The 8,494-nt window shown below is 30.4% G+C and overlaps 1 long non-coding RNA gene across 1 annotated transcript; it reads right to left on the bottom strand.

Annotated features, from left to right (window-relative positions):
- Positions 1-2,717: 2,717 nt before the first annotated feature.
- Positions 2,718-8,125, bottom strand: LOC143043511 (uncharacterized). Its single transcript, XR_012968433.1, has 4 exons — positions 8,000-8,125; positions 7,612-7,661; positions 5,498-5,647; positions 2,718-3,368 (listed from the first exon to the last, which is right to left on the bottom strand). It is a non-coding gene; the product is annotated as an uncharacterized LOC143043511 (long non-coding RNA).
- Positions 8,126-8,494: the final 369 nt, after the last annotated feature.

Here is an 8,494-nt window from a genome sequence, read left to right as displayed (position 1 = left end):
AGGATTGACACTACTAAATTGTAGTATTTTAATCAGTAAGACTTTCTAAGATAACAATACGAATACTAAACATCTGGACTAAAAATAAGGCGTATAGGTACAGTTTTCAATTTGTTAGCAGGCATGACGTAAAACAGCGAATCAATTCAACTTTATTTATAACTAATATCGGACAATGCTGTTGATTAAAAAATACTCCATTCCAGGACCTTTTGTTTTCCGAATAATTAATATTACCAACAATTGATAAGTTCCAGTTCGACGGGTTCAAACAGAAAGATTTGAAAACAAAGAAAACTGTGTATCTTATAATCGGCATGACTTTATCAGATGACAATACTAATACTAAAATAAGGCTTGCGCAAAGTTATATACTTTAATTCAGTCACGGACCCGCGATATCACGGGTGTGTTCTAGTGTCTAATAACATGACGATACTTGTTTTATATAAATAAAATCTTTTTGATAATAGTCATTTAAATCGCTTTTCTGATGCGTTTGTGTAAAATAGGATGAACATATCCGTTTTCATGTATATCATATAATACAAAATATATCACTCTGCAAACAAACAAAAATTCAAAAAAGTTTGTCTTTTGAATTTTCAATCCTTTTCCGACTACAATGACACATTGTTGGTGCTTGACGTCTTAAAAATCTTGTACTCTTATGTTATATTTAGATGAAAAGCAACTAGAAAACAAATCAGTTTGTAAGGGTAGATCTTTGGGAAAAGAATTTAAAGAAATTCAAGGATTTGCATATTGAAGAAAGTGTCATGTGTCGAAAGAAATATTAAATAATCTGTAAATATCAACCATGCCACATATAGGTCGTGGCACGCATAGTCTCAGAAAACCTTCAAACTTTGTCAGTTAAGGTAGATGGGGTGTCTAAATTATAATCCATAGAATCTTTTAATAATTTGCCAAAATGTAGTTCATATCCTGCTTGTTTAAAAACATTAATAAAAAGAATGGGTCACCGGACTTATTTTCACACTACAGGTTGTGCAAAATTGTAAAGATTTTGTATAGATTATGCATGGAAAACTTATTTTTCCGCCATAAGACGCAAACCACACCATAGAATTTTTAGATAAAATTTGAGAAGATAGCTCCAATATTATGCTTTCAGATAAGAAAAAGAAAAAATGGGGTCACCGGACTCGTTTTCTTGCTACGTGTAAAAATGGGTAAATTCCTATCACATTCTATTGTAAAAGTAACACTATCTGAATTATCTGCCCTTGCATTTGAGTTGCCTCCCCTTATTTGACAAAGTTTGGAAAAAATGAATCAAACAAAAGAATTCTTATTTTTGTAAAATACAATCATAAATATGATCAAACATGGCATTTTCTATATTAGAATGAAAATTCTTACACATGAATTACCTACTACTATAAAAATTTGCACATTTAATCAAAGATCTAGACCTTGTTTTCTAGTATTTCAAAATCCAAAATGGAGGAAGACACCCTATCTACCTTAATACACTTTTATGTATAAATGAAAAAAATATATTGATATTGTTGCTGTGGACCATGGTTGCCATGGTAACAGGTATTCTAATTTTACCTTCAAAATTGCTCTTTTTCAACTATGAAATAGGTCTACTTTGGGCATTAATATCCACTTAAATAGCAATATATTGGTAAAAATACCTATAATTTATATGAATATCATTACAAATTGATATAATGATTGAATTTAAAAAGATAAAATATTATGTTACCCTGATTTGATCCTTGGATACATGGAAGACTGCAACAGGTATATAAAATACCCAATTTAGACAGTTTTTGAGGATGTGTAGCAAACTTACGCATCCATGTTGGAATATGGCATTATACTTTCCTTTGAGACAACATATTATAGTTTCAATATATGGAATAAAATTCTTGGGGATCTTGTTTCCAAGAGCGGTAACCATGGAAACAAAAAAGTAAAATTTTCAAATTTTTACCAGGTTTTTCATTAAAAAATGCATTTAAAAAGTAAACTAATAACTTATTTAATCTTACATAACCGTTTATTTATTATCTACAGGAGAAATTCAACTTAATGACAAATAATAGGTCTGTTGCTATGGAAAAAGGGCTTTCAAAATTGCAATTTTTAGCGAAAAATTGTAAAAAATTTGTAAAATCTGCAAATTTAGAAAAAAAAACAAGATTAAAACAATTTGAGAACTATAATGGCATTATACAGACTAAAGTTTAAGTTCAAATTAAATCTGGCAGTGAAAATGGTTACCATGGAAACATATGGATTATATCTGGAGATCTGCAATAAGGTCTAACATGTCATTTTTTTTACACAAATCAACATCAACACTATTTATTTGTTGCAATAATTTTGAAATGTAAATATTCAAAATGCTAAACCATATCTCATTTAAACATTAGAAATGGTTTCAATGTTGTCAAGATGTTTGCTATAGCCTTGATATGCAAAAGAAGACTACTAGTTCACAGATTTAAGTTGAAGCAACTGTTTTGTCTTACAAACAGATAAAAAAAAGTCATCTTACGAATATAAGAGACTGTACACATGGCAATAAAGGAGAATTGATCAGAAATGCCAACTGTATTTTTAGGAACAACATAAAGAGACACAGACAAAATAAAGTTTTTTATTCATAAATAGTGCATTCAATATTTACAAAGATACTAATATGTAGTTTTTATTGGCAAAAAAGCTGTTAGGGCACCTCCTCCTTTAAACAAAAGAATTAAAACTAAAAACATTTTAACTGTTATTTGATTCCAAAAGTACTTTATATTTTTTTCTGTTTCTTTTCTCTGCTGCTACATAATCTTCAAAATTACTAAGTTTTTTTTCTCTTATCTGACAAAGGCCGGAGAAAATGAAGCAATTTGTTGGTCTGATCAAAATGCTCCTTTTTGTGCATGATGTATAAAGAGGAATTTCTCATCTCATCAGCAGCCACTTAAGGATCTACCTTGTTACCACTCGCCTTTCCATATTAGAATTTTCAGTCATGTACAATATATTGCCCTAGTTGTTGACTTAATGTACCTCTGGATTTATTGACTTGGAAGCCCATCCCATTTGAAGAACTTTATCTGAATTAAGTGCCAATGAACTATTTGTTGATTAAAAGATATAGACTTTTCAGGCTGATTTGAAATCATCTTATCTGCATACAATCTTTTTGCTGTTTCTTATATTTTCATTTTTACATCATTTAACAAAGAATTGACTATGTTGTATGAGGACATGCTCTTCACTGCTGTTGAGAATTCTCTTGTGTGCAGCTTATTTCGGGACATTTGAAATGGTAATTCTTGCTTCCTTATTACATGTAGTATATGTAGTACAGTTTTCTCGATTTCCATTCTCTGAAATAAAAACAATATTTAAACATTAAAGCTGTCACATAAAAGCTCACAATTTTTGTTGAATAGAAAAAATCAATTTGATGAGGCCTCTTGTAACACCCTAAAACTAAAAGTGTATTTTAGTTACATACTATGTAGATATGCATATTATCAGGAAATTATGATTCAATTGTTTTTTTCTAGAGTTTCATGATATTCTGTTGTGTGGTTTTAGAGGAGTTGTTATAAAAAAATTGCAGTAGTATATTGAGGCAAATAAGTTCAAAGGGGCATAACTCATAGAAACTAGAGGTTCTTAAGAGGCTGTGTCGCTCACCTTGGTCTATGTGCAATTTAAACAATGGACACAGATGGATTCATGACAAAATTGTGTTTTTTGATGGTGATGTGTTTGTAAATCTTACTTACTAAACATTCTTACTACTTCGAATTTTCTCTATCTATAATGAACTTGGCCCTTTAGATACAGAGGTAAATATTTTGTACAACCAGATACTCCGCAGGATGCAGCTTTATACGAACGCAGAGTTCGAACCCTGAACATTGGGGCAAGTATGGACACAATATGCAAGCTTGATACAGCTCTGAATTTGGATTGTGATTAAATAGTTGACAAAACACAAGTTTCTGACACATAATGAATGTGGTCTAAGAACTTAAACTTAAAAACTTTCAATTTTAAATTGGACATTACCTATTATGGTCCAATATCCAAAATCAAAATACATGGTTAGATTCAGCATATCAAAGAACCCCAAAAATTCAGTTTTTGATGAAATCAAATAAAGTTCAATTTTGGACCCTTTAGACCTCAATGTGGACCAATTTTTGATAACCAGGCCCAAACATCAAAAATCTAAATACATGGTTAGATTAAGCATATATCAAAGAACCCCATATATATAATTTTTGTTGAAATCAAACAAAGTTTAATTTTGGACCCCATTTTGAACCAACTTGAAAACTGGGCCTATAATCAAAAATCCATAATACATGTTTAGAATCAGCATATCAAAGAACCCCAAGGAATCAATTTTTGTTGATATCAAACAAAGTTTAATTTTGGACCAGGATTTGGACCAACTTGAAAACTGGGACCATAATAAAAAATCTAAGTACATGTTTAGATTCAGCATATCAAAGAACCCCAAGGATTCAATTTTTGTTGAAATCAAACCTAGTTTAATTTTGGACCACGATTTGGACCAACTTGAAAACTGGGCCCATAATAAAAAATCTAAGTACATGTTTAGATTCAGCATATCAAAGAACCCCAAGAATTCAATTTTTGTTGAAATCAAACAAAGTTTAATTTTGGACCCTGATTTGGACAAACTTAAAAACAGGGCCAACAATCAAAAATCTAAGTACATGTTTAGATTCAGTATATCAAAGAACCCCAAGGATTCAATTTTTGTTAAAATCAAACTTAGTTTAATTTTGGACCCTTTGGACCTTAATATAGACCAATTTGAAAACAGGACCAAAAATTAAGAATCTACATACACAGTTAGATTCGGCATATCAAGGAACCCCAATTATTCAATTTTTGATGAAATCAAACAAAGTTTAATTTTGGACCCTTTGGGCCCTTATTCCTAAACTGTTGGGACCAAAACTCCTAAAAATAATCCCAACTTTCCTTTTATGGTCATAAACCTTGTGTTTAAATTTAGATTTTTTATTTACATATACTAAAGTTATGGTGCAAAAACCAATGAAAAATGCTTGTTTGGGCCCCTTTTTGGCCCCTAATTCTTAATCTGTTGGGACCTCAACTTCCAAAATCAATCCCAACCTTCCTTTTATGGTCATTAATCATTTTCATAAACCTTTAATTTTCATAGATTTCTATTCACTTATACTAAAGTTATAGTGCGAAAACCAAAAGTCTATGGACGACGAAGGACGACGATGACGTGATACCAATATACGACCAAAAAATTTTCAATTTTTGCGGTCGTATAAAAACTGCAAAATTTCCTTAAAATTACTAATTACTAACTTTGTTGCATGGGGTTTAATAAGAATCAGTTTATATCAACTAACCTATTCTGAGTTACATTGTTCTATTTTTAAAGCAAAAAAATGTACTTGAAATACAAATTGCCAAAAAAATATTTTCATACCTAAAAAACTGAGCAATCCGTCCAAGGCTTCCAGCTTTATGGAATTACAAATAAAAGAATCTGACTCAAATCAGCTTGCTCACTTTTACTTATTTCCTGACTACATGTATCTTTTAGGATTAACAATGGAACACCTTTCACTGGTATTGTCTGAAATAAAATAAAAATATAAGGAGAAATTACAATAAAAGTATAATTCTTTACTACATATATTTGTTTTAAATTGTGTAATAACAATGAATAATTGTATTATTTAAGCTTCATGTTTTTCAATTTAAGTGATATAAATCTAATATATATTTTTTTAAATAAATCATTATTTTTATTGTATTTCAGTAAATGGCTTTAAATGCTTGTATTTTGGACATGTAAATAAAATAAATAGGGAATGTGTCCATGTTTGTGAGATCTCAACCCTCCCCCTATACCTCTAACCAATGTAGAAAAGTAAACGCATAACAATACGCACATTAAAATTCAGTTCAAGAGAAGTCCGAGTCTGATGTCAGAAGATGTAACCAAAGAAAATAAACAAAATGACAATAATACATAAATAACAACAGACTACTAGCAGTTAACTGACATGCCAGCTCCAGACTTCAATTAAACTGACTGAAAGATTATGATTTCATCATATGAACATCAGGCACAATCCTTCCCGTTAGGGGTTTAGTATCATACCATCATAACATATATGAGAAGAACATAACCCGTGTCATGCCAACAACTGTTTTTAGAATAAATGTGTTTAGTTCCGACGCAAAGACCTTATCAGTGACTCAATATTAACGCCAAAATATGCAATCTTTAATGACTTGACAACAGTATCGTAATTATATCCCTTCTTAATAAGTCTATTCATAGGTTTTGTAAGTTTCTGAGGTGAATACTGACACCTTTGTGCTTTATAAAGAATATTTCCATAAAAAATTGGATGTGAAATACCTGAACGTATAAGAAGTCTGCATGTTGAGCTATATTTACGAATGATTTCTTTATACCGATGATAAAATTTAGTAAATGTTTTGACTAGTTTGTGATATCGAAAACCCTGGTGTAATAATTTTTCAGTAATACATAAATTTCTCTCGTTAAAATCTAAAACATTGTTACATACCCGAGCGAATCGTACAAGTTGAGATATATAAACACCGTAAGATGGTGACAAGGGAACGTCACCATCTAAAAACGGATAATTAACGATAGGAAATGAAAAATCATCCCTTTTATCATAAATTTTAGTATTGAGCTTTCCGTTAGTGATATAGATATCAAGATCGAGAAAAGGGCAGTGGTCATTGTTAGTATTAGCTTTATTAAAAGTAAGTTCAGCAGGATAAATTTCATTAATATACATACTGAAGTCGTCATTATTGAGAGCCAAAATATCATCCAAATATCTAAAAGTATTATTAAATTTGTTTATCAGATGTTGTTTTGATGGGTCTTTGCTTATTTTTGTCATAAATTGTAACTCATAACAATACAAAAAGAGGTCCGCAATAAGTGGTGCACAGTTAGTCCCCATTGGAATTCCGATAATCTGACGATATACGGAATCCCCAAAGCGAACAAAAATGTTATCTAGTAAAAATTCAAGGGCATATATAAAGCTTGTTTGAGTCAGTATTTTTCAGCCTCCTTAATTGACATCAATACTGGTATCAGATCTTAGAGAGGTCAGATTTGAATATTCCAGTGAAGCAGTGCGAGAATTTTGGGGTAACCCCTTTTTTCTTTAATTGGGAAGTACTGTAACTATTCTTTCATAGTGTACTAGATCTACTCCTGAATCTTAATTACAGCTATTTTATGAAAGCATGCAAAGCAAACCTTTGATTAACTTGCTTGCTATGTTTGTTTGTATTTATGTATTATGTTTGCATTTATGTTTGTTTGTAAACAAAAGGTAACTATGTAGTCTGTTTCAGTCTGTCTACTATACACTGGAATTTGATGTTAATTTCTATTGTCAAAGTAATAGTATATACAACATACTGAAACTCTGCCTACATATTGTTTGCAAACATTCAAGCAAATATAGAAAGCAAGTCTATGAAAGTTTTGTTTTGCATGCTTTTATAGAATAGCTGTAACAGTGTTCTGCTATTTACCTGTCTTGATCTTTTGATTGGACCTGAATCATCTAAAGCTGTGACTTGATCTATTTGAAAAAAGAAAATGCATATTTGGACAGTGAATATCATAATTATTAATTAGTCTATATTTCTAATTACAATCCTAAAAAAAATAGTATTAATACTAGTATGTGCCTAAAATAAGCATGCACAAGCCACATTTAAATCAGAACTTTTCTTACATTAAATATTTAAAAGACAACATACATGTATGCAACTTAAGGAGATACACTGTTGTTCAGTTGCATAGATTTAACAAAATTAATTCACTTTTATGTCTTCTTGATAATTTCTTTTTTAAAGAAATAAACATACATGCATCAAATGTACAATCATTACCATATATACTGTATATAATACAAACCTTATTTACATTAAGAAGTTTAAATGTTGCACTGCTTTGTTCTGGCAATCTAGTAACCTTAGTCTACTTTCTCTGCAAATACATGTACCTGGAATTATAAAAGAATCATTAACTGTTTTACATAAACATTTTTATGGTCATGTTTTTATAATTATTATTTAATTAGGATTTATTCAAAAAGTATATACAGTTTAATTTAGCATGTCACTTAAATGTATGTGGTTACAACTTGACCTGGTCAGCACAGCATCTTAATTCAAATACACAAAAAGGAAGCATAACCTATTGTGTCATTTTGGTCTCTTGTGGACAGTTGTCTCATTGGCAATCATACCACATCTTCTTTTTTTATACAAACATGTACATCATGTACATATAAGTGTGCTACATATGTAGACAATTTTTCATATTTGCATTCTCAAAGAAAGAGACTTAAAACCCACTCATAAAGGTCCTTATAGAATTTTGTTCAGGAATGGATGCGTTTTTTCATAA

This window comes from Mytilus galloprovincialis, chromosome 8 (genome assembly GCF_965363235.1).
Source record: "Mytilus galloprovincialis chromosome 8, xbMytGall1.hap1.1, whole genome shotgun sequence".
Classification (NCBI taxonomy): domain Eukaryota; kingdom Metazoa; phylum Mollusca; class Bivalvia; order Mytilida; family Mytilidae; genus Mytilus; species Mytilus galloprovincialis.
Note: the sequence above shows the minus strand (reverse complement) of the source record. Positions and strands in the feature narration are given on the sequence as shown.